The 27,823-nt window shown below is 41.1% G+C and overlaps 1 protein-coding gene and 1 pseudogene across 2 annotated transcripts in view; one reads left to right on the top strand and one right to left on the bottom strand.

The window, feature by feature from the left end:
• Nucleotides 1-27,823, top strand: part of SLC16A10 (solute carrier family 16 member 10) — a 141,944-nt gene that overhangs the window by 22,125 nt on the left and 91,996 nt on the right. The window lies entirely within an intron of this gene.
• On the bottom strand, nucleotides 4,736-6,247 carry LOC309811118 (mitochondrial dimethyladenosine transferase 1-like; annotated as a pseudogene). Its single transcript has one exon. The product of its transcript is annotated as a mitochondrial dimethyladenosine transferase 1-like (transcript).

Below are 27,823 nucleotides of genomic sequence, written 5' to 3'. Positions count from 1 at the left end.
GTAAAATAACTCAGGAAATGTGCATCAGACACTATTATCTACACACTTCAGAGAGGAGCTAAAGCAGAGGATATGGGGGAGGGGTCTGTCCGGGGAAGGCCCCAAAGGGTCCTGCTGGGTTACAACCTAGAGATGGTTTAAAGTATGCATACAAGAGGATGTGAATAGGTTATATGCAAATACTTCGTCACTTTCTATAAGGGGCTCGAGCATCTGCAGACTTTGGTGTCTGCTGGGTTGCTGGAACCAACTCCTCCTAGATACTGAGGGACGACTCTTCTAGCAGTTCAGTCCTTTTTGTTGCTGAGTAGTATTGCGTTGCGTGCCTATATTACGATTTTTTATCCATTCACATGTTGATGGACATTTGGGTGGTTTCCAGTTTTCGCCTGCTATGAGCATTTGCATGCAAGTCTTTATGTGGACATATGTTTTTGTCTCTCGTGCACCTTATTTTAATTTTCATTTTATTCTATAAGCTTACATGTATTTTTTAATTTAACAAGAGGATAATACTATGTATTTTGTGTGTGTGTGTGTGTGTGACTGAATGAGGAGGTGAAATAGTATGCAAGGACTCTGGAAAGGCAGGTTTTTCACTTGGGTGATTTTAGGTGAATGGTGGTACTGCCAATCAAGAGAGTCAAATATGGCTGAGATTTTCTATTTTTTTAAAAAATGGAAGAAGGTCCATTGAAATGAGTCATTGGGAAATCACTGATGTCTTCAGCTAGCGCACACTCATTGGCCTGGTTGTGCAGGGAGTGGGGCCTGACTGTAGTCTGTGGAGCAGTGACTGGGAGGTCGGGATGGCGGTGCAAGCTTAGAAGTGAGAAAGGGGAGAAGTAAGGCGGTAGCTAGAAGAGGATTAGGGTCAGGGGTGGGGGGAATAACAGTTTTTTTTAAACATGCGAGTAGCTTGAGGAGAAGGAGCCTGTAGAGAGGGAAAAGGTCAAGTTACCAAGTGGCTAGTTGATGGAATAAGATTCATGAGCAGGTCACAGATGAGGGAATTCAGAGCACAGCTGCTGCTGCTGGTGAGGCGGGGGGCAGTGCATTTGCCAGAGATGCCACCTATTCAGGACCTGGAGAGGGGAAAATAAGAACAGAAACAAATGGAGGGGTAGGGTTGGGTGAGGATCAGGAAACTGAGGGGGCCTTTGCTTCCTCTGAGAAGGAGGGTATGTGTTAAGCATAACTTGGGATTTAACAGCAGATTTGAGAGTGGCAAAGGTTTGGGAGCTGATTACTGTTAAGGAAAAGGATTGAGAAGAGTTCTGAGAACTGAACCGAGACTGGAAATATTGGAAATTGTGAATTTGTAGTGAAACCCGTTTCTAAGGTTGTGGCTTTTTTTTTTTTTTTTTTTTCTTTTTTTCCTTCTCAGCTGTGCTCTATGGGCTGTGTGAGCAGAGTAGGTGAACTGAACAATTCAGTAAGGTTAGAAGAGAATTGAAGCAAAGTAGTTTCACACTTTCTGTCTGCTTTCATCTGTGTGCTGTATGGCTTCCTCTTCTCTCCACCTTTTATGCACCATTCTGAGATGCGGAAGTTCTCACGTGTTATAAGTCTTTGGTGAAGTTGATTCAACATTTAACAACCTAATACAATTTTTAAATGCTGTTTTTTTATTGTAGTAAAATATATATAACAAAATCTATCATTTTAACCACTTTTAAGCGTACACTTCAGTGGCATTAAGTACATTCACAGTGTTGTGCGTCCATCACCACTATACCACAATTTTAATTTGAAGCATGACTATCATCTCTTTTCCTCCCTTTGTATCACTCCTGATTTATAACTTTAACATAGTTCTTTACCGGGTAGACTATTTGTATTTTTGAAATTGAGGTAACGATAACAGTATGTACTGAGCTTAACTTGGGCAGGTGCTGTGCAAGGCACAAATTGTGGCATTAGCTTTCTTTCTGTTTGGTTGTAATTATGTGTTAATGTCTGTCTTCCTTACTAAATGTATAAGGCCCATGAGAACGGGGACTATCTATGTCTGCCTTGTTTACAATTATATCTGTACTGCCCAGAACAGTGCTTGACACATAGTGGGCATTCAGTGAAGTTTTTGAACAAATGAAAGTCCTTCACTGAGAGAATTTATTTGTTTAATAAGTTCTTTCTGAATGCTTCATATGAAGTAGGCAAAACTTGTATTCACACATTAATACAGATTACACGGCATGGTACTTTCCAATGTCTAGTTAATGAGTAAAAATCAAAAAGGGTTTATATTTGCAGGTTCACCATGGAAGGTATTAGAGCAGACTGTGCATTAAACAAATGGTTGTACAGAATTGACAGCAATAATCCCAAAGCTTGAAGGCTGTGGGTTAATTAGGATAACTTGACAGAAAGTGAGTCAATCAAACTTGACAGTTTGAAAGAATGTTCCAATAATTTATGTTCAAATACACATCAAATATGTCAGCAAGTAACAGGAACTTAAGTTGCAGAATGCTCCAAAACACCAGAATACCTGCAGATTTTATGGCTTACAGAACGTTTTGGAGAAAGAAAATCAGTAAAATGGTTGGAGACTGTTTAGTTCTATTACCTTATACTAAATAAAATACACTAGAGTTTAAAATATTATCTTTGTTAAAGGTAAAAAGATATAGTTTATTAATAAATTAATTGAGGAATTCTATTTTTCTTTAAAAGGTACATTTATTAATGAGTCCAGTAATACTTTAATTTTTTTAAGAAATGTGCATAAATATGGGTGTTTCTCTGTTAGCTGCTATTAGGTAAACTAGTGTCATAAGCTTGTGGTTAAATGGAGATAAAGGGGCAAAATACAATCTAAGTGTTAATTCTTACAGGGATGTATTATATTGCTAATTATCACAGTATGCCTCTGATTCTGGAAGGTAAGGGCTCTGTATGTGTGTTTGGCCACTGAGGCTCTTTTTAGAAATAAAATCTGTCTCCACCAGGTATTTTTGTATCATATGGAAAGAGAAAATAAAAAGCTATTAGGAACTCTAGTCCTATTATTTTCTTACCTTTTAAAACTCCGAATAAGCTAAAACTGGAGTTTGGCTTTAGGAACCAGTAATGGAAATTTTCTTATGTCTCATCAGCAAAATCTAGTACTGAGTGACCATCATGGCTTTTCACCGAATGATTGTGCGTGTGTGTCTATGTGTGTAGGAGAGCAGACAGACAGACAGGGGACACAGGTCTTCGAGTAGACTTCCTCAAGTAAAGTAATAGAAAGGAGGAACATAAATGAGCAGGGGAGGGGAGTGGAGAGAGGAGGTGGGATGGAGGGGCAGGGAGGAGCAGAAGCAGAGGAAGCAGACTGAGACTGCAGTCCCTGTTGTGTAAATGCCGCTTGCTGGTCGTCTCTCCGTCCCTGTGGCCTGCCCTGTCCTGTCCTGATGCTGGTGTTGGGCCCCCTTGGAGTCAGTGAGCAGAGTTGGCTGGGTAAAGGCGGGTGGGGTCTGGGGTCTTAGTGCCTGCTTGGTTGACATGAGCAGACTGCATCTCCAGCTGGGCTCTGGAGTAGCAACAGCACAGATTTCCAGGGAACAGTTCCTCCTGTCATCATTTTTTTTTTTTTGAGAGAGAGAGAAAAAGCATTTTTGTACTTTTTAAAAAAAATTTTATTTTGGGCTGTGTTGGGTCTTCGTTTCTGTGCGAGGGCTTTCTCTAGTTGTGGCAAGTGGGGGCCACTCTTCATCGCGGCGCGCAGGCCTCTCACTATCGCGGCCTCTCTTTTTGCGGAGCACAGGCTCCAGACGCGCAGGCTCAGTAGTTGTGGCTCATGGGCCTAGTTGCTCCGTGGCTTGTGGGACCTTCCCAGACCAGGGCTCGAACCCGTGTCCCCTGCATTGGCAGGCAGATTCTCAACTGCTGCGCCACCAGGGAAGCCCCCATTTTTGTACTTTTAATTGAGCAGCAAGGGAAATAAACAGGTGAGAAGGTGGGCAGAGAAATATGGTGTAATCTTAGTTCTCAAACTACAAAGTACTTTAGTGAAATAAAGGAACCTAGATTTTATTAGCAACTAACTTTTAAATTTATTCATTAGCAAGAGCTAATTTATTCATTAATTAGCTGTAAAATGAACTTTTAAATTTATTCATTAGTAATAAGAATCCTAGCCCTTATGATAGTTTATATATAGCTTATTGTTCTCAGTAATTAAGCTCTGGTAATTGGTCCTCTAAAAATGCCAAATTCCAACTTAAAATTTCAAATAAACATAAATAAAAAATGTCCATATTTGCAGTATCTACATTTTTTTTTGCCCAAGTCCCAGGATAGTCCCAGGATTGAAGTGAGGTGATAAAATTTTAATTAAGATGTTAAATCTGATAACCTACAAGGCAAAAATTAACACATTGTGGAATCGGTTCCTCTATCATAAGGGAAAATGTGCTTTTCTCACTGCAGCTTCATCCAGGTCCTTAAAAGTCCTTAAAAATTCCTCCAGCAGCGAGTGGCCCGGGGAGCCGGGCAAGGGCAGCTCGCTGGACTGAGATGAGGGCAGCCTGAGCAGTGGCACCCAGAGCAGCGGCTGCCCCCCGGCCGGGAGCAGGCATGATGCCCAGAAACACCCCCACGAGGGCCTGGCCGACTTCTCCGACAGTCTCATCAAAGAGAGTGACCTTCTGAGCGACGACGAGGAGGAGGACTACCACCAGACTGGGAAGCAGGGCAGCCCTACCAAAGGCATCGAGATCCAGTTCCAGAGACTGAGGATCTCGGAGGACCTGGACGCTCAGCCAGCTGAACAGCCGCCCGGCAAGGACGGGCAGCCCAAGCTGGTCCGGGGCGCTTCTGCGCCTTCAAACGAAAAGCCAACAGCACCAAGAGGGACAGGGGAACTCTGCTGAGGGCGCAGATGCGTCACCAGTCCCTGGACAGTCAGTCGGAAAATGCCAGCCTTGATCTCAGCTCCGTTCTCGAGCGAGAATTCAGCGTCCAGAGCTTAACGTCGGTTGTCAACGAGGAGTGTTTTTATGAAACAGAGCCATGGAAAGGCGTAATACAGGTCAATCCAGATATGGGTTAAGTTGCTGGTTTCACTTATTTGATGATATTTATTCTCTTTACCAAGCTGTAAAAGGGGAATAAGTCACACTTGGGGAGCACACATATGAGAAGTGCAACACTGTGAAAATCAACATCCAGTCGGCTGCCAGCCCCTGAAGTAGCAGCTACACTCTGTAACTCTCCTTGTCATCCCCTTTTTTTCTGATTTTTGCTTGAGTTCTTCTCTGAACTTGTAAGCAAAGAGGTGTGGGTCTTCATCACACATTTCTCGGTATGCGTCACAGAGGCTCTTAAAATGTAAGACAGAGAGCTGGGTGGGTCGAAGAGTAGGGTCCACATCTGCCAAGTGTAACAGTTTCCCAGTGCTTTCTAATCGCCGAGCTTCAGGGAATAACATTCCAAGCCCTCGATGGCAGTATTTCCTTCGGAACTGAAAGGCATTCTGAACGACTCTCTCCACCAGCCTGAATGGCTGCTCTATCCTGGGCCGGGTCAGGGGGGTGAAATGCACCACCCCCGAGTCCACCTCTGGTTTGGGGATGAAAGCCTGACCTGGAATTGTCAAGATGTGCTGAACGTCACAGAGGTATTGGGCCATGATGGAGAGGCGATTACGCTGCTTGCTTCCTGTACTGGCTGTAAGTCTCTCTGCCACTTCCTTTTGAAAAGTCAAAGCCATCTGGGTTCTGCCATAAGCAAAAGATCCATTTCTATGAGAAACATTTTCAAGCCATGTGATAATCAGTGGAGTTGATACACTAAAAGGCAGATTTCCAATAATATGTACATTTGGAGGATCATCCTCCCACTGTCTTTGAGACTTTCTGGAAAAGCCCTTTCTATCTTAAATGTCAAGACATCTCCATGGACAATTCTCAGTTTTCCAGGTGCTGCATCAGAAAGCATCTGTAATCCAGGAATAAATCGACTATCCTTTTCAACCACCAGAAGAAGTTCAACAACACCGGCATTGAGAATGGATTTTGTGATTCCCCCAGGCCCAGGGCCCACTTCATAAACATAAGCATTTATCCGATTGCCAGCTTTCCTTACAATTTTATCTGTCAGCCTCAAGTCCAAGAGAAAATTCTGGGATAGCTGCTTCACGGCTTGCAGTCTAAACAACTTAATGATTTCTCGAATCGTGGGTAATGGCAGGAGACGGAAAGTGCCGAGCGTCCTGGAGGTGGCCATGAGCCCCGGCCTGGCCGCACAGCTCTCACGCAGGTCCTTCCGCGCGGTTCCTTCCTCCTGTCATCATTTTTATTCCTGAATCATCATGTTTAGTTATGCAGTTGTCTGCTGTCCCCAGCTACTTACATATCAAGGAAGCGTCTTCTGTTTATCTTCTTTCCTTCCCTTTTTTCTTATTTCCATCTCGTTACTCCTTTTCTTTGTTTTAGCCAAGCACACACATTTGAGCAATAATGGTTGCCATTTTCACTAGGTAGCATAGGACTTGCTCCTTACCTAGAGGACTCCTAATCTTGTGGTGTGTAGTAGTGAGTTAAGAACATTTAAAGATGCCGCATACATGTAACAGTATTGGTAAATCTCATAGTATTGGATGAAAATATGAAGTTGTAGAATGTTTAACATGATACCATTTACATTTCATTAAAAAAAAAACCATGGAAAAAATACTACCACATTTCATAGAATCTAAAACACTGTTGCTGAGATGCACCCCTATTTTATGTACACTGACGAAGGGGAAAACCTGCAGATTAAATTGTGATGTAGTGCTTTATTGTGGATAGTAAGGTGCATCCCAGTTTTAGAGATATAATATGAAAAGGCATGCGTTTTAGAATTGAATAAGGTAAATATATTTTATTGAAACATACTTATGTAATAAAAATATAAAAACACGCATTGAAATGATATAGCTAATTCAGGATGTGATTTATCTCTATGAAGGGAGGGAGGAAAACAGATAATGGGGGCACACGAGGGGCTTCAACTCTATATTTTTAAATCTAAAGCAAATATTGCAAAACGTTAGATTAGATAAAGTTGGTTGGGGACTTCCCTGGTTGCGCAGTGGTTAAGACTCTGCACTCCCAATGGAGGGGCCCCGGGTTCAATCACTGGTCAGGGAACTAGATCCCACATGCATGCCGCAACTAAGAGTTTGCATGCCACAACTAAGAGTTCATGTGCCAAAACTAGGGAGCCTGCCTGCCGCAACTAAGACCCAGCACAACCAAATAAAAATAAATAAATAAATATTAAAAAAGATAAAGCTGGTTGGTGAGTTCCTATAATTTTATGTATGCTGTAAATATTTCCTAATGAAAAGTATATATTTAGAAGCTACATAAAAAGCAAGTTGCAAAAGCCTATATGTAGTGGATCTTGTTTTACTTTCTAGAATAGTATTGTTGGCCCTCATGTCTACGGTTCTGTATCTGTGAATTCAGCCAACTGTGGATCGAAAATATTCCGGGAAAAAAAATTCCAGGAAGTTCCAAAATGCAAAACTTGAATTTGCCACATGCCTGGCAACTATTTACATAGTATTTACATTGTATTTACAACTATTTACATAGCATTTACATTGTATTAGATATTATAAATAATCTAGAGATGATTTAAAGTATATAGGAGGATGTACACCATTTTATATAAGGGACTTAAGCATCCCTGGAATTTGATATCCAAGAGGGATATCAAACCAATCCCTTGCAGGTACTGAGGGACAACTGCAATTGATTTTGTGTTCTTTCAGACTTTTTCCTATATCTATCATACCACAGCAGTGGGATTTGTTGTTGTTGGAAGGCCGAGGGCTTTCTACATCTCCGTTTTTGTGTATGAATTAAAAGATAATACTGAAGCCCATGCGCCCTAAAGCCTGTGCTCCACAGCAAGAGAAGCCACCGCAATGAGAAGACCGTGCATGACAATGAAGAGTAGCCCCCGCTCACCGCAACTAGAGAAAGCCCGCGCGCAGCAATGAAGACCCAAATCAGCCAAAAATAAATAAAATTTAAAAAAAGAACAGAAATACTTAAAAAAAAAGATGTATCATGTGTTGTCTTAGTAATGATAAAAAGTGGAAAGTTGTTAATGATAAAGATGTTACAGGATGAAGAGAATTGGCTGGCATTATTTCTTGCTGTTTATAAGCAGTGAGAAAGTGTTTCCATTATTTGTTTCTTTGAAGCCATTTTTCTGGTTGCTCCCTTATTCTTTCTTTTTCAGTCGTGGTGTCTAGAGAAGAATCAGGTCTTGAGAAAAAGGATCACTGTACAAGTTGAACAAAAATAAGTACTGTCTCTTCAGATTTCTAGGTGTGATACTTTCAAAATAAGGTCATGAACCTTACAAACTCTTTCTTTATCCTTTTACTGAAACCTAAAGGAGTGTTTTGCCCTCCTACCACCAGATGAAAGGACTGTAGCAGGATGTTGCTTATTATGTCCCAAGCGTTGAGGAATCAGGGCTGAAGGAGTGTAGTGTGTCTTATCACACTGCCTTTAGCGACCCATTACCTCCCACACCCATGAAAAGGGAATATTTCTCACATGCCATAATATTTTTAGCATCACACTTAGGTGTTTAATAATCCTTACTGTTTGATTGAAAAAACAATTTGGCAAGGTCTATTTAAAAAATGCCAGGGCTTCCCTGGTGATGCAGTGGTTAAGAACCCGCCTGCCAATGCAGGGGACATGGGTTCGAGCCCTGGTCCGGGAAGATCCCACATGCCACGGAGCAAATAAGGCTGGGCACCACAACTACTGAGCCTGCGCTCTAGAGCCTGCGAGCCACAACTACTGAGCCTGCGTGGCACACCTACCAAAGCCCGTGTGCCTAGAGCCCGTGCTCTGCGATGAGAAGCCACCACAATGAGAAGCCCACGCACTGCAATGAAGAGTAGCCCCCGCTCACCGCAACTAGATAAAGCCTGCGCACAGCAATGAGGACCCAATGAATCCAAAGATAAATACAATAAATAAATACATTAAAAAAAAAGCCAAATGTAGTCAGACCACTTAACCCAGAATCTCATTCCCTAGGACCTTGCCTAATGACTCCTAAGAAAAAGCTTTATGCATGAAGATCTTCACGATACCATTACTGTAAAAGAGTAAAACTTTGGAGTCAAATGCCCCCAAATATAGAAGTGGTTAAATAAATGATGTTGATCTACTTTATGAATTATGTTGCAACTGATAATGATAATGACTTCTATCTAGCAACATGGAAAATGTTTGATGGTGATACATAGGGTGTATCACCCGACTGTGACTCTAAAAATGTGCACGAACGTGAATGAAGATGAAGGGAATATGGAGAAACAAACAAGCAGTAGTTGTATTAGAATGGTAGAATTTTGACTGGATTTCTCCCCTCACCATTTGTAAAAAAAAAAAAAAATTGTACTTATATTTTTGGGGGAGCCAGATCTTTTAAAGAAAAATTTACATTTCTAAGAAAATAGCAGATATTAGGATGGGGGATACTAGAAAATGCAAAGTAGTGGCCCTTTTGATGATAAAACAAAAACATTCTAAACCAGGTTTGCTTTAGCAACGCACAAATTGATTATTTAAATTTTGTCTTTTAGAAGTAAGTTGGCTGAGGGCAAGTGTGTGGAAATCAGAGTATTGAAGAGGATTGGTACAAGAAGTGGGAGGATCAAAGCTGATGTGACTAGCTTATTCATTTGCACTACCAAAATAAACCAAAATTTTGGACTGTGTCTGCTTTAGTCAATATTTGGTTATTTGCTTTGAAGCTATTTGTTTGCAATAATGCCATTAACATCCTCAACAGAGCCAAAGTCTGACCCTGAGATGGTAGAATCTTAACTAATTTTATCATTTACATAGAAACTGAAACTTCTGAGGGCATGAAGGACCATTTCTTTTCTCTGTACTTCTTCCTTTGATTTTTATATCACCAGTGATTTATGGCTACCAAAAAGAAAGTCCTATAATTAACTCACAGTTAACTCATCTTACCATCATAGGTAGAATGAGGCTGGTGATGATTGGGGAGGGAATAGAAAAAGACTAATAGACTGAAGAATTTTAGACATCTAAGGCCTTACTGACCAGTTAATCCAGCCCCTTCACTTTATATGTAAGTAGATAAATCCCAGGGACTCAGCAATGAGCATGCGTTTTAGGCCTCCAAATTTAGTGCCCTTTCTACTGTACCACAAGGAAGAAGGAGGGAAAGGGAGAGAGAGCAGAGGCAAATTATTGACATTTTAAGGGCCATTTTTTCAGGATGGACAGAACATTGGATATGACGTCATTATTACCTTAACTTACAGTTTTTACGACGACTACCACTCCAAAACAAAAATAGGTAAAAAACATCAACAGACAACTCACCAGATTAGAAATACAATATAGCATGAAAAAATATGCAATGTCATTGAAGAAATGTAAAATATAAAGTAAATACATCTTGCTGCCTCAAGGGGAAACATTTACAGACGAACTTTATCATTCAGACCATTGGCCTTGTAGGGCTTCTTGTTGACAATCTACTCTATTTTTAGGAAATTAATTACAATTGAAAAACTGATGCAAACAGTAAAAGGCAAAGTACAACCTGGAAAGTGAATTTCCTGAAAGTTGTGGTAGCCTTACACCTCTTTTTGTTCATTCACTCAGTCCTGTGTGGCACCCATAGGTGATTTAGCCCAGGTGGTTTTGCTGAAGTGGACCACTAGGAAGGAAGCTGTGAAGGGCTCAAAGCAGTGGAGAATAGGTATCAGCACATAATTTTACTTTCCTCTCCTGCCCCACACAACTAGAGAAGCTGGCTCAGATCTGACTAAGGAAATGTCCTCATCCCCATCCAGAAGATACTTCAGGGCCCTAGGAGGACGAAACCAGGGAAAGAGAAACATCAAAACAGGAGTGGGACCAAAGGCAAGCACAGTAACAGGAGATGTCCTGCTGAAGAAGATGGGGGTGGGACTTTGCTGTGACTCTGAAGGCAAGTGGGTTCAGCGAAGCCAAGATCAAGGGGACTGAGTGGGCTGTCTGTCCTTGGTAACCATGTGCCACATCTTCTGAACAGACCTTATCATCTGGGCTAAATCAGCCCAGGAGTTCTGAAAAGAAGATTGAACTTAATATTACTGACACACAGGGACTTCCCTGGTTAAGACTCTGCGCTCCCAATGCAGGGGGCATGGATTTGATCCCTGGTCAGGGAATTAAGATCCCACGTGCTGTGCAGTGCAGCCAAAAAAAAAAAAAAAAAAAAAAAATCACCGACACACAAATAGGTCTCCTCAGATTCTAATTGGAAGTAAACAGGGTAAAAGTAGTAAATATTCAATGTTGCTTTCTAAACTAAATTATATATTTTAGAGATGGGCCCAGTCAGCACACAGAGATGCTTCATTCTTTTTCATCATCTGTAGCAAGAGTTGACAAATGGTTTTATATCCTAAAAGGGAAAGTTATGGGTCAAAGGGTATGTGCATTTTCCCACACTTTTAAAAACGTTATTTAACAATAAAGTTGCAAGAATAAGAATAGTGTAAAGAATTGCTGAAAACCCTTTATCATCTCCTAACATTTTCTTCCATTTGCTTTATCATTTGCTCTCTTCTCTCTCTCGTGCTCTCTGTCTGTTCATTTACATATACATACATGTATTCGAGGAAACATTTTTTCTGAGCCATTTAAGTTGAATATATTATTGCCCTTTCCCTTTAAATGCTTCAATGTGTATTTTCTCAAAATAAGGATATCCTCTTATATAACCACAAGTTATTAACTTCAATAAATTGAACATAGATACAATATATTTCTCTAATATATGCCATCTGAATTTAATTTCATCATTTGACCCAATAATATGCTTTTTGGTATGTATTTATAATTTTAACAAAAATTACCATATTGTCTCCGTAGAGGTGGTGCCACTTTACAGTCCCAAAAGTAGTATATGAGAATGCACAGTTTACCCTCAATTGCACTAACACAATTAGTTAACAGCTTTTGACAGTGTGTTAGACAAAGAGTGGTATTTCATTATAACATGTTTCTCTTATTCTGGGTAAAATTATATTATGGAAAATTGTAATAGGTAATCATTATGGTATCTTATATGGGTAATTTTTTTTTTTTTTTGCGGTACACGGGACTCCCACTGCTGTGGCCTCTCCCGTTGCGGAGCACAGGCTCCGGATGTGCAGGCTCAGCGGCCATGGCTCACGGGCCCAGCTGCTGCGCGGCATGTGGGATCTTCCTGGACCGGGGCACGAACCCATGTCCCCTGCATCGGCAGGTGGACTCTCAACCACTGCGCCACCAGGGAAGCCCAATGGGTAATTTTAATAATAATTATGGATAAGGTTGAGGATCTTTTGTGTTCAGAGAGTCACTTATTTGTATTTGCTTCTTCTAAACTGTCTCTTATATCCTTTGTTTTTCTACTGGGATGTTGGCTTTTTTATTGATTTGTAGGAATTCCTAATTTATTGAGAAGCTCAGCCATTTGTCAGTGATATGAGCTACAAATATTTTTCCCAGTTTGTCATTTGCTTTTTATCTTTATGGTGTTTTTGTTTTTTTTAAAAAACTTTTTATTTATTTATTTAGGCTGTGTTGGGTCTTAGTTGTGGCACGTGGGATCTTTAGTTGCAGCATGTGGGATCTAGTTCCCTGACCAGGGATCGAACCTGGGCTCCCTGCATTGGAAGCGCGGAGTCTTACCCACTGGACCACCAGGGAAGACCCCTACAGTGTTTTAAAAATTGTTGCTATTTGTTTGCATTCAGGACATGTTGAAGCCATGAAGTACTGGCAGGAATATTTTGTATTATATTTAGATTTTATAATCAAATACACAGATGTGCTTAGATATCAGTAGATATCCTAATATAAGAAAGGAAGAGACAGATTTTCACCTCTTAGTATAAGGAGTGAGTAAGCCAAATAAAATAGGATGCATTTATCTTGGACTTAAATAATTGCTGTTAACCCTACTGTGCCATGGGTTGTTAACTCTGGCTCTCAGAAAAAAATGAAAAACAGTTATGGTGAATATATTTAAAGTTGTCTGAAACTTGATCGTATCCAGGCCTTATCTAGGATTTGGAATTTTGGAAACTAAAGAACACTACAAAAGAACTCCATAACCTTACTAGTTTGGAAACCATGGTACTGGTAGGATTTCTGGTCTTTATTTTTATTATTTTGGATGTCTTCCTTCAAATATTTTATGTATCCACACATAATTTCCATGATAAAGGAATTTCTTTTAAAGCTGATTAGGGGCAGTTTTTTTAAAGATTTTTTTTTATGTGGACCATTTTTTTTTTTTTTTAAGATGTTGGGGGTAGGAGTTTATTAATTTAATTTATTTATTTTTGCTGTGTTGCGTCTTCGTTTCTGTGCGAGGGCTTTCTCTAGTTGTGGCAAGCGGGGGCCACTCTTCATCGCGGTGCACAGGCGCCTCTCACTATGGCGGCCTCTTGTTGCAGAGCACAGGCTCCAGATGCGCAGGCTCAGTAGTTGTGGCTCACGGGCCTAGTTGCTCCGTGGCATGTGGGATCTTCCCATACCAAGGCTCGAACCCGTGTACCCTGCATTAGCAGGCAGATTCTCAACCGCTGCGCCACCAGGGAAGCCCCTATGTGGGCCATTTTTAAAGTCTTTATTGAATTTGTTACAATATTGTTACAATATTGTTTTATGTTTTGGTTTTTTGGCCCTGAGGCATGTGGGATCTTAGCTCCCCTACCAGGGATCGAACCCGTGCCACCTGCATTGGAGGGTGAAGTCTTAACCACTGGACCACCAGGGAAGTCCCATAGGGGCAGTTTTTAAATATGTAGCTGGTTTAAATCATTAAGTAGTATTAATGGGAACATCCATCATAGAAATTAAAATATTTAGAAATATTAAAAATGTGGTCACAACTGTATTGCTCGCATCTGTCTCTATAAATGCTGATTTGCACGTCTTCATATTGCAGAATCACACTGACATTCAGAGAAAGATGCTGACATTGTTCTTCCAACATCTCTAGTTTGGGTTTCATGAAGTATTTCTTCCATTTCTCCTTTTCCTCTGTGTAATACTTTCTCAGATTCTTGGAAAAATAATCAAGATATTTTCCTCTGGGTCTATTTATAATCACTGGCATAATACCAGTGTGAAATGTGCTCATTAACATTGTTTTAAAGTATACATAAGTACACAAAAATGGGCCCCTGCACCAGAGATTTGAGTTGAGACATGTTAGTTTTCCTACATGTCACTGTTTTAGAGATTTAACTTAGTTTAATTTAGGGCCAGATAACTCTGGCAGCCTTTGCATTTTCAATATGTTTTTCTGCACTTTAAGAGTTTCTACACAGTATAAATTTCATACCTTAAATGGAAGTAAAGTAAAATGCCAATAGGAATCTGTCATTGTGTGTATATCTCCAGTCCAAAATTACTAAAAAAGGAAAAAAAGCAACATATAATGTTGGATTTGTATTTTATATTGTAAATCTATCAGACATAAAACTCCCCTTTCAAATTGCTATAAACATTTCTAAACACTCTCAATTTCTTTAGTTATCTTGTGGTGAACTGGTAATAAGTAGTTGATGGACCAGCACCCATCCATGAACCATTTTAAGCACTGATCTTGGTGACTTTAACTTATGCTGTGTGCCAACAGGTACTGTAGTTTACTTGACAGCCTTTTTGGAAAGAGGATGGCCATCATATCATAGTGATGATTATTAGTATTTGAACAAGATATTAGAGTTGTTGCAATCACTGCAGAATGGTTATTTTTTTTTTTTTTTTAAAGAATTGATGGGACTTCCCTGGCGGTCCAGTGGTTAAAGACTCCCAGCTTCCAGTGCAGGGGGTGCGGGTTGGATCCCTGGTCGGGGAACTGGGATCTTGCATGCTGTGCAGCATGGCCAAAAAAACAAAAAGAAAAAGAAAAAGGAAGAATTGATTTGACAAAATCTATCTTAAGGTGTCAGGGTTATTTTTACTCTTCAGAACTTCTGGTATAATCTGAGCCACTCTGAAATACAGCTTATCTTGTGGGGAATAATTTTTAAATTGTGTGTGTTTGTGTGGATATGAGGCAAGTGGGAATTTTGTTTCCCTAATGGAAAAAATATGAAGTATTTAGTCAAATATTTCTATTCATTTATTTATTTATTCAAAGTGTATTTGGAATGTTTATTGCCAAGTGATTTTGTGTATACAATACGACCATCTTCTTAAACCTCCAGTTTAAATGAGTCGCGGTTCAAATAATAACCTGGAAAACAGAATGACACACATGCTTCCCTCACTCTGTTGGAGGAGTTGAAGCAGTCTAATTACCCTGCAGGCCCGGATTAGTTTAGTTCTTTGGCACCAGCATTATCAAGATTTCATTGTATTTGGAAGAACATATTTTTTAGAGAAATTGTGGTGTTATTCCATTTCCATTTAAAGCGTAGTTTAAGGAAACTTCGTGGAAAGCTACAGATTAGCCTCCTTTAAAATTTTTTTTCATGTTATAACATGAAAAATTATAGAGAATCAGGCAGGGCCGGCTTCCTGGACATGTGGCCTGTGCAGTCCCAAAGGGCTCTGAGCTCAGAAGGGTTCCGTGCTTGGTTTAATGTTTTGCTGTCAGCATCTTGAAATTCTTGATAATTTTGTATTTGATCTTATTTTGTAAATGAGGTCCAGTGGGACAGTGGAGCCTGTGCTGGAGGTCTGGGGCCTTGGCTCATGTGCAGTTCTACCTTTCCATATCCCTAGGCCCTGTTCTGCTTCCCCTTCCAGCCACCGGCCATGTCCACTGCTACCCTTCGCCTGGGGTGCTGACTGGTTCATGTTGGGGAGGAGGAGGCCCATGTTCTGCTGTCACCCTCCACCTCCTGCTGGGGCCTGGGTACAAGTTCAGGGAGGGTTGAGGTCAGGTGCCTACGTCTCGCAGCATTGTGGGGAGTGGTGACAGCCAACCCTGCCCCAGGCTGGCAGCACGCTGACACATTTGGTGTGTCTGCCTCTAGCTCGCCCCCAATCCAAGTGTCTACTCTGTCCAGGTGTGGAGGTTTAAAACCCCTTGGGTGTCTCTTAGCATGGATTGCAGTGGCTGGCCAATGGGCAGGAGAGATGCCTGGCTCTATTTCCCCACAGCCTTGATCTGGTTGGTGGTCAGAAGAGAAAAGCCAGCAGCCATCAGGCCTGAGCGTATGCTTGCAACACTGCCCCCCTTCCCCACCCGCCCCTGAGAGCCCACACTCTTCCCATGAGTCCCCGTGTGCCCAGAGGAATGCTCCTGTTGCTTTGGCTGCACGCACACAGCACCTTCTCTTCTTCCTTCCAACCTCCTTGAGCCTGGCTTGAATTGATCTCTTCTGGCTAGCTCCAGGTACCTTCTGGGGATGGGCTGTGAAATGTAAATTGTGTAATTTCAGTGATTCTGCATATGAGTTAAACATTCTTATATTTGTATTTAAGACTGGCATTGCACAGCATAAAGATAATTATTAGCATGAATTTTATCATTAAAAATTTTTATTTTTCTTTACTGTGACTGCACAGTTTCAGTGGCCTCTGTTGATTTGTTTCAGATAGAAAAGTAAGCTCTCTTCAAGTTGGATCATACAAACATGAAATCTAATGTGATAAAACAGACCTGTGAAGCTTTTTGGTCAGAAGAGTAATTCCCCTGAATTTACTATATTCCCACTATATATAGTAAATTCTGCAGGAACACACCTTTACTATACTAAGCAGGTGGTTTTTACGTGAGCATGTAACGCCAGGAATGATTTCTGCTCCAAACTAAGTTTCCTTCCTGTCCCCCTGTCCCTGTGCCTGTCACCGTCCTGGTTTCTCACTTTGGGAGCCCATGGGCTTTTTGACCATGGCTTGCCTTACGGTTGCTTGTGAGTCTCTTGGCCTTGATAGATATGGCCCTTTGCTCATGCATTCCCCTCGTTGACAGCCTCCCGTGTCTTGCTCGTATATGTCCTAAATCTGGACCTGACTCTGCCCCTTTGCTTTAGTCTAGTCTGCTTCTTGGTATTCCCTAGAAACCCACTTCAGTTGCATAGACAAAGAAGGAGGTGATTTGGGATTTTAAAGATGGAACCCAATGTGCTGTCAGAAAGGAGTTGCGATCCTGGCTGGACTGGGTCACTGATTTTCCAGGCAAGAGAAACTTTAATGCTTGTTGGACTGTGCACCCTTCTCTACAGAAGAACTCCCTTCTCCACAGTGGCTGGCTGGGGAGGAACTCTGGCCTTTTGCTTCACTCTGCTCTGAAAGCTTCCAGGACACGATTGAGATCCTTCAGGTGCAGCTCTTCTATGCAGACAGAACGCCTGGTTTAGGTGAGAGCTCTTGTTGCCCGGTTCTTATCAAGTTCTTCGCTCACTCAGCACAGCTTCTGCTTCCCAGAGAGAATTGGTGGGTTCTTTTTAGGCTGTTTGCTGAGTTGGATTCACCCTCAGTTGCTGACCATTGCCTGTCTCCTGGGAGAGGGGTGCTGAGCATAATGACTGCTGTTGGTATTTTATTTACTACCAGTTCTTCATTACTGAGAATCATTTCATTTAGAAAATAAATATTGCCTCACCTGTTCGTGGCATAATATTTTCACCTTTGCCTTTTACTCACATGTTGCATATTAACTTTCCTTCTGAAAAGATCAGCATGATCTTGGAGCCGGTGTGAGCTGGATCTTATTACTCCCCATGTGTGTGTTTTTATCTTCAGGCGTTTCTTTGGACTCTAGCCCATTCCTCCCACCTGTCCCCATCCTAGCAGGCTGATCTCTGCCTGGTTCCACAATAACTTTGCTTCTGGATTTTTATTTCTTCTTCTTCTTCTTCAAAGATGTCTCTTCAGATTACTACAGTGTAAAAGAATCCTTTCTCTTTCAGCCTCTGGATCAATTATTTATTCACTTGTGTAATTCATGCCCACGCTCAGGTATGTGTTAGTGTTGCTCTGAGACTGTTGCTCCCTCTGGAGAAGGATCTATGTCTGACAGTCTCCTTCTTCGGTGTCTAATTTAGTGAGAATTAAATCAGGGAGACCTACTGGCTGAGGCTCACTGCCCCTCAGTTACTTGGTTCACTGTTGGAACCCCAGATTCAGGAGTTGGCAGTAACTTCGTCTGATTCTGTTGTATTCCAGTAGACTAACAACCAGTAAACGTTCCTAAGTATTCTGATGTAGGTCTAAGGGGCAAATAGGAATTGGAGCTCCTCATCAGAGATAGTTTCCCTGGGGTGCTGGATTTGTTTTTGTCCTTCTTCATACTAACTTCTGTGACCCTCAGCTCGAAGGGTCCTTTCTCACCTAAATGCCCTCCTGAAAGGAGGCACCAACATTCATTCATCAGAAAAAGAGCAGTACAGTTTCTGTTATGTTACCATCAGAGAGACACTGGCTTAAATCCCACCTCCTCCCTTTTTTTCCTTTTTAAATCTCCAAGAAGGCCCAGAGCTGGGGGTCAGGACTGGATGAGAAGAAGCAGGAAAGTTAGCTGGTCAGAGGTGGGAAAAAGCCATGGGCTCCAGGGCTCTGCACCAGGACACGCTGACAGGAAGCATTAGGGCAAACCAAACACCCTGAGGTCCTAAGAGAAAATTGGTCTAAGTCCAGAGTGATCTCATCCTCAGACATAACATGGAGGGGTTCTTTTTTTTTTTTTTTTTTTTTTTTTGCGGTACGCGGGCCTCTCACTGTTGTGGCCTCTCCCGTGGCGGAGCACAGGCTCCGGACGCGCAGGCTCAGCAGCCATGGCTCACGGGCCCAGCCGCTCCGCGGCATGTGGGATCTTCCCGGACCGGGGCACGAACCCGCGTCTCCTGCATCGGCAGGCGGACTCCCAACCACTGCGCCACCAGGGAAGCCCTGGAGGGGTTCTTGATTAGCAGTGGGCTTTGTAGTTGCCGTGAAGTAAGTAAACTTTGGGTGGTGGGATTGGCCATAGAAATACAGAGGGCCCTGTGCTTTCAGCTCTTAAGTTAGGGCCTTTTATCTGCTCATTCTGAACCTAATTATTCAGGGTTGGTTGATGGCTGAGAAATAGACTTTTGTACTTATAGCTTGAAAAAAAAAAACTTTAAAAGTTTTTCAATTTCCCCAATAGAGTGCTTTTCCTTCGCTGAATCCCTAAAACTGTATTCTGGCTTAGGTTATTGAGTGGGAGTGGCAGAGAGTGATAATTTTTAGTGTGATCTTTAGTATGATATAAAAATAAATCTCTGAAGACATGAAGTAGGAAATGTTCCTTACAGACTTTCTATAGGAAAAACAAATGTTTATAAACTCTGCTTATCAACTGTTTTTCTTACCTCTGCAGTTTCATTCATTAATAACTGTCAGAGTTCAGTTCATTGTGCAGTATCTGGAAATTTTCTTCACTGTTAATTAGTAAGACTTTGAATTGTAAGTGTGCTCATGTGCCTGTGGCACAGAAAGCCAAACTCTGACAGCGGGTGTCTGTAGCAAAGTAAGGGCTTAGTGCAGGGCGCCAAGCAAGGGAGTGTGAGACAAGCCTCAGATCTGCTTCATCATGGTCTTATAGTTGGGGATGTTTCAAAGGGGAAGAACAAAGAAGCTGGGGTTCCTCATCGTCTTGTGACATCTCTGTGACATTTCTCAATTGTGGTTTCGGAGTCAGGATGTCTCCGGTTTACAAATCTCTTGCCAGGTGGTCTTTGAGCTCATCTGGTCCTGGAGAGACAACCTGAGTTTACACTTTAATGATAATATCGACAACAGCAATTTTAGTACATTAACGATGTTATCTACAACAGCAACCTTAGTCATCGGACTCTGGTTGATTAGTGTTCATTTAGCACAGGACTGAGTTCAGAGGGGACAAGAAAGGGAATAAAGTTTTGGATAGAGAGAGTAGTTATAAACTTGGTAAGGGAACTCAGTTTTAGGGGCACTTGGTTTCATAAGTGCTGATGGCTAAATAGCACAATTCATTAGAGATAATCATACTTTAACCTTAGTACTGCTATACTGGGAAGATGAAATATAGTTAGAAAAGTATTTTATTAAAATATCTTAAATTTTATTTTATTTATTTATTTTTTAGATGTTGGGGGTAGGAGTTTATTAATTTTTTATTTTTGCTGTGTTGGGTCTTCGTTTCTGTGCGAGGGCTTTCTCTAGTTGTGGCAAGCGGGGGCCACTCTTCATCGTGGTGCGCGGGCCTCTCACTATCACGGCCTCTCTTGTTACGGAGCACAGGCTCCAGACACGTAGGCTCAGTAGTTGTGGCTCACGGGTCTAATTGCTCTGTGGCATGTGGGATCCTCCCAGACCAGGGCTCGAACCCGTGTCCCCTGCATTAGCAGGCAGATTCTCAACCACTGCACCACCAGGGAAGCCCTTAAATTTTATTAATAAAAATAATTTTAACTCTGAATTAGTCTTTATTTTTGTTTTTAAATTCCTCAACTAGATCTAAATAGATCATGAAATCTGCAGAGACTTATTTTAATCCAAAGATCTTTCTGTTTCTATAACTAACCGCACTAAAGCTCACATTATTGACCTTAAAAGCAGTGTTATTAAGTTACAGATTATTAGTTCATCTCCAGGGCTAATGGAAGTAGTTTGGGGTGAGCCTTTGTAGAATTGGTAGTATGTTTTGATAAATGTATATGGGCATGGAGTGGTTTTCACTTACCTCCCTTGAAATTTCTGGAAAGGCATATTCTGGAAAACCAAGACACACAGTAAGACGTTAAGATTAATACTCATTGAAAAAGTATCTGACTTGACGAGTTTGCCAAAAAACTACTCTCTCGATGTCTCATCAAATTGCCCTTGAGATCTTTTTGCCTCTATTAAGTTTTCTAGACAGTCTGAATAAGGGAGTGTAATTCCTTGGATATTTTTATGGTTAAATAAGTATTTCCTACAACTCTCTTCATTCCTGAATATCAATAAAAGTTTTTATTTATACTGGATATTTGCTGTTAGAATTGCCAATTTTTATATAAAAAATGTAAAGTCTGTTTACTGCTTTATGCTTTCTGGTGTATTTTTGCATAAATAACACCCTTAATCCTAATTTGACCAACATGTAGGATGGTGGTGGTATTATTATTGTCATCATCATTATCATCATCCTCACTGTGCAGTTGAGGAAACTGAGGCTCAGATTGACTAGATCAAACAGGAGGTACCTGCAAACCCTATGACACAAACCTAGACCTTTGGACTCCAAACCCTATGTTCCTTCTTCTTCTCTATACCGATTGACTTATGTGATACATTCTTAGCGAAGATGCACATGGCAATTGTAACTTGAATCAGCAGTGGCTTTGTTCAGACACAGGCACATGTACATTTTATGGCATACGTTTATGTGTATATCAGATTTGTCATAAATGTTAGAATTATAATCAATAGTGCCTTATTTTTAGATTTGCAGTTGAGAACCACTTACTTTAGTGAAAATTATCTTAAAGTCCTAGAATCAGAGATACTTAAGATTTTGAAGACTGTTCCAGTTATCTCATGTTTTCCCACATGATGAATGAGGAACCAGTTTGCTGGTGTTTGGTTATAAAGGTGAAGCTGACTTCACCAGGAGTATTTGCTTGGTATTTATAGGTCCTCTTTTTAACATTAATCCTTTGGTTGGCTTCTTCCCATACTTCATAGTTATGCAGTAGCAGCGGAAGGGTAGGTGGATAGAACATGCATTGAATTATGCTGAAATATATCTAGGAGTGTCAGATTCACGCCACTGCTGACAGTTGTACCAGAGTTGAAGTGTGAGATTAAAGAATTTTATTGCTTACCGAGTTTCTTTTTGACCTAGTTAGATGTATCCTAGGCAGTTCGTGACTATTTTAGGATATTGTAATATATCTGCATAGCACTTTATATTTTCCAGTCTGTTCTTATATATTTGTTCCTCATAATAAACATGTTGTCATGTGAGATGACATGGTTATTATCATATTACAAGTGAAGAAATCTGACTTGGAGATAGCATAGCACCATGGCTAAGAATATAAATTTTTATATTCTTATATATATATATTTTAAATTTATTTATTTTATTTCGCTGCATTGGGTCTTCGTTGCTGCACGCGGGCTTTCTCTAGTTGTGGTGAGTGGGGGCTACTGTTCGTTGTGATGCGTGATCTTTTCATTGCGGTGGCTTCTCTTGTTGCAGAGCATGGGGCTCTAGGCATGCGGGCTTCAGTAGTTGTGGCTCGTGGGCTCTAGAACGCAGGCTCAGTAGTTGTGGCCCATGGGCTTAGGTGCTCCGTGGCATGTGGGATCTTCCCGGACCAGGGCTCGAACCCATGTCCACTGCAGTGGCAGATGGATTCTTAACCACTGAGCCACCAGGGAAGCCCCTATTCTTATATATTCTTTTATGAATCAGATCAGAATCCTGGCTCTGCCAATTACTGTCTGAGTGACCTTACAAGAAGTTAATCTCTCTAAGCCTTGGTATTCTAATACGTAAAATGGGGAACCTTGCAATGTTGTCTGAGTGTTTAAATGAGGTAATGAGTACAAAGTATTTAGAACGGTGGAGGCAAACAGGAGGCAATCAATAACTATTAGGTAGCATTATCATCTTCAGAGGTTATCACTCATTTATTTATTAACTCCACAAAAATCAAGAGCCCTTTTCTATGTGCTAGTCACTGGGCTAGGGATCAGGGACACAGTGGTGAACTAGACAGATAGGGTCCTTACTCTGATCGAAGTTACATTTTAGTGGTAGAAATGGTAAATGAGTCAATATGAAGTTCATGGAGTGGCAGGGACTTTGAGGAAAGTAACGGGATAATGCTTGAAAGGGGCATTCTTAGTTGGGAAGTCCTGATGGAGAAAGTGCCGTTTAATCTGAGACCCGGGTGGCCATAGCCATGTGAAGATCTGGGGAAATAGCCTTCCAGGAGGGGGAAGACAGAAGTTCAAAGGCTGAGAGGCAGGATGAAGGTGGCACAGAACGGAAAGACGTCCAGTGTAGAGAGGTAGAGGGGCCAGGGTAAAGAGCTTGATTTTCTTCTAAGTGTGGGGTTTTGAGCAGGCAAGGCATGTGTCCAACTGGGGACAAGCCCAGGCCAGGTGCTGTGAAAGAAACAAAGGTATGGATGAAACATTTATTTCTTCCTGTAGCTAGCAGTCTTCTGTGTCATGAGACTAGTGTACAGCAGATTAGCAGTTTCAGCACTGCACACTGTTCCTGCTGGTGTACGCCTTATCTGATAAGGGATGCTGTTTATCATGTATTCTCACAGAGTCAGCGCTCCAGTGACACGGTTCTTGTTATCTGCTTCTCTAACAATTTATGTAAAGGGCATGGAAGGCAGAGACAGAGTGGGAGAAAAGGGTAAAGAGGCTATTTCTGAACACTGGATACAAAATGGAGATTAGAAAGTAGAGGAGTGAAGGGAAAAGCAGGATCCTGTTGTGCACCGAGATGAGGGATGCTGTTTAAACTGTGGCTCCTTGAGGTGGCCTAAGTGAGCCTGCATGGGCTGGACCACTCCTCTCCCAGGTTCTCTGTGAATTCAGGCAGCGCAACCCCTGAGGCTGCCTCCTTGGCTGTTGGCCTGAGACTCTGTCAGTATCTTTTCTCATCTCCGCCAAGGCCAAAAGGGGCAGGGATACTCTTGTGTTATCTTCTCAGAACAGGGTTCTAGTCCCTTGGAAGTTTGTTTCTTTGAATCATTTCATCAGTTTAGCTATGATAATTATCAACTAACATTGTAATATATATAATGTGATATTAGCTAATATTTACTGAGTGCTTACTGAGAACTAGTTACATACTTTTTTACCTACATTATTCTACTAATCCTTAAACCTTCCAAGGTAGGCGATATCTTTCCACTTTTGAGGAAAATGAGGCACAGAGAGTTTAATTAATCTGCTTGTGGTCGCAGAGCGGGTCAGTGAAGCCAGGGCTCAAACCCATGCTTAACTCTAGACTAGAGACTATGCTCTTAATCACTTTTTCACACTTTTATATATTTATCGGTTACTAATTGGTTATTTAGTGGTCTGATAAGAAGCGGGGGGGGGTGGCACTCTTCTATTGGAAAAAGGCTAGCTGATCAAGACAGTACCAGTTGGTTTTAAGAAGGAATACAGAAGTTCATTCCATGGACCATATAATACACCTGTCTATTCAGAATAGTTCCACCCGTATACACATGAAGTGCAATCTGTTAAGAAAGGCTATTTATTGAGGAGAGAACCAATACCTCTCTTTCTTCAAAGAGGATGTGTTGTCCCTTATAGAAGGGTGCTTAACCAGTGACAGATTGTGATTATTACCTCTTTAGTGTTTTTTTTATTGCACAAACAATATAATAATAATAGTATTTTATAAATCAAGAAAAATCTTTACCAGCAAATTAACTGCTTTTAGTTTTTCACATTCACTTCCAGTTCTTGTGTTTATTTGTGTATAGTTCGTACATAGTTATAGCATATTAATTTTTCATTTAACATTATGTTATAATGGGTTTTTAAGTTAAGCAGTAAGCCTCTCCAGTGAAAAGGAAAAAAGTGGAATGTGAAAAGGCTACAAGGCATTAATAATTGATTGGGGTGATGCCTACGAGGCAGCCACGTCACTTTTAGAGCTGGCCTTGGAAGGAGCAGCTGTACGTTTGGACCTTGGAAAGCCGTCATCTTTCCATGCAGTCTGTCAGGCTTCCAAGAAAGCCAGGTGGAAATGGAAAAATACAGTGATTTGGAACCATGTGAAACTTACAATATGGTTGAGTTCAGTGTTGGAAAAGAGGAAAAACAATCCCTACCTGATATGGTACTTTGAGGGTAAAGCTTTAGCGAGTAGGCAGTGCATCAGAGTCTGTCAGAATTATCAATATTTTGCTCTTTTCAGTGGCTTTAATAGTTACTTATTGTTTATAAAACCAGTTTTATCAGAGTGGAAGAACAAAGTACATACTTGACAAATACAATTTTAGTGATAAAGCTGTTATTCTGTATTGAAATTCAGTTTAATTCAAAGTGATTTTTAAGTTTCAGATTTGTATAACTACAGACTAACCACTTGGCACTCAAGTCCTCCATGATCTAAATCCAAACACTCTGAGAATGGAGTCATATGTTCAGAATGTTTACTGATAGCTCCCCTACCCAAATTGCCCTTTCTCTTGGGCTTCTGAACATGACAAGAGGTAAGGGAAAGGCACTGGGACAAAGTAGAAATCCTGTTAAACCTGTTTGGAGAAGGCCTGAGACAGTTGATAGAGACACTTGTTTCCTCTTTTCGCCTTCATAATTACTTTGAATTTTACTTTCTTTCTTTTTTCTTTCTTTCTTTCTTTCTTTCTTTCTTTTTTTTTTTTTTTTGGCTTTGGCACATTGGATTCCATCTGGTTGAGAGAAAATAATTTATATAAACTAGAATTCCAAAATCAGGTTTTATGTTAAGTTCAGGCCATCACACTTTAAATTAAGGAAGCCTACATTTGAGTGATGAAGTGGAATCTTTAATTATGAGACACATCACTGTATCAGAATATGTAGTTTACTTTAAAGCACCTCTTTGTATGCCCTAAGGCTGTGCCCCCTACTTCTATCACAACAAAAATGTGAGACAAACGTTGGTACTGGAGCATATATATTGATATATAGGTCAGGGGAATGCGTTCTAGATGAAATGCACTGCAGTGGAGTCAGCACAGTGAGATTTCCAGGGGAGCAGGTCTTCCTGTTAAATTCACATACAGGCTTTCTTCTGTAGTATGGAAACTTGTTTATGTGACAGTCTTCAGTGAACCTGTCACTGACATGTGGCCATTTCCTTGATGTTTACATATGAATAGTGCCTGGAAGGAAGCATCTTTCCCCAGGCTGTTCTTTTTTTGGGTGGCCTTTACCTTTTTTGGGTGCCCTGGTTGATTTACTCTCAGCACCAGGCATCCTGATGTGCATGTGTAGAGCTGCCTTGTGGTCTGGTAGGCGTTACATCTGCCCTCAGGGAAGCTGCAGTCTTATCAGGCAGAAAGGCCACTCTTGTTTGCTGCTGCTGTTAACGAGGTGCCTCTCTTTCTGTTAGTGTGTCCCCCATCCCTGGGCCCCAGACTTGAGCTCCATTAGCCATCATCCAAGCTGCCACCTGCCCATCTCTGCTTTGTTTGAGTCCTCTAGGATAATAGAGTAGCTTTTCCCCACCAGGATAGTCTGGTTTGTTCTGTTTAGTTTTTCAGGATAATCTGTTTTTGAATAGACAGGTAACAATGTATAGCAGTTAAGAGCAGGATCCAACTGCTTGTGTTAGAATCCTGGCTAGGTTACTTACTAGCTATGTAATCTTGGGCAAATTACTTTCTCTATTCCTTGGTTTCCTTAGGTAAAAGGGGGATCCTAATGATGCCTTCCTCATAGGGCTGTTATGAGGGTTAAATGAGTTAATATTTAAAAAAACACTTAGAACTTTGCCTGGTATATAGTATACGTTATATAAGCATAAAGTGAAACAAATACTTTTTTTTCCAATTATAGAAGTAATACACTAACATTGTAGAAGGCTTGGAGAATTCAGAAAAGTTGTATTACCTAGTAAGAGTTGGAATAAATAAATAAATGGGGTACAGGATGGCAGGAGTGTATTTCAGGCAGGGAAGTGTGTGTGTCAAGGAGCTGAGACTAGAATCTGGTCTTTGAACCCCTAGCCTGGTTGTCTTATTCATCTTGATGGTTTGCTTGTTTTTCCAATTCCTAGATCTTTCTACCATCATTGATGAATCAATAAATTTGGTATCTTTGATGAATGAATCTTCAGCACGCTGACTTTGAGCCAGCACCCTACTAACCAGCTCTGTGGCCTTTCGGAGAATAAATCTTTGTGAGCTTTAGCTTTCCTACCAGTGAAATGGAGCCCGTGCTCCTGTCTGGCAGAGTTGCTGCAAGGATTAAATGACATATGTATGTGGAAAGCCCTTGACTCTGTGCCTGGCCTGCCATGGTGCTGTTTGGATGGTTGCTTTTCCCTTGGTTCCCTCCCAGCTCTTCTGATAGTATTGAAGTTGATCTATGTAGAAGGTCCCTGGTTGCCTCAGGGAGCAATGATCCTGGAGTGTTGTATGTTTGATTCAAATCCTCCAGAAGCTGAATTCACGTATAAACAAAGTGAGCAAAGTGACTCTACTTCACCCATTCTTTTTTTTTTTTTTTCCTTTTGCCCTGCTACATGGCATGCGGGATCCTAGTTTCCCAACCAGGGATCGAACCTGTACTTCTTGCAGTGGAAGCGCAGAGTCTTAACCACTGGACTGCCCAGGGAAGTTCACCCATTATTTATGCCAAGTTTATTTGGAAGGTGTATAGTGTTCATTAGGGTCATGTAATGTGATTTTCTGAGCTGCTTTTTTCCTTTTCCTTTTCTCTTTCTTTTACTGTGAAATATAACCTATGTATAGAAAAGAGCAAAAACTTACCTGTATAGTTTGAAGGATAATTACAAACATACTTATGAAGAAACAGAATGTTGCCAGCCCAGCCTGCTTCTAAAGTACAAATGGGACTTCCCTGGTGGCGCAATGGTTAAGAATCCGCTTGCCAAGCAGGGGACATGGGTTCGAGCCCTGGCCCGGGAAGATCCCACCACTGCGCCACCAGGGAAGTCCCTGAAGTTGGACTCTTTATCTCACACCATATACACAGATTAATTCAAAATAGATCAAGGACTTCAATATAAGAGGTAAAACTATAAAACTATCAGAAGAAAACTTAGGCATAGATCTTCATGACCTTGGATTAGGAAATGATTTCTTAGATATGACATCAGAAGCACAGGCAACAAAAGAAAAAAT

The sequence above is a fragment of the Mesoplodon mirus genome (assembly GCF_964341445.2).
Source record: "Mesoplodon mirus genome assembly, chromosome: 10".
Lineage (NCBI taxonomy): Eukaryota > Metazoa > Chordata > Mammalia > Artiodactyla > Ziphiidae > Mesoplodon > Mesoplodon mirus.
Note: the sequence above shows the minus strand (reverse complement) of the source record. Positions and strands in the feature narration are given on the sequence as shown.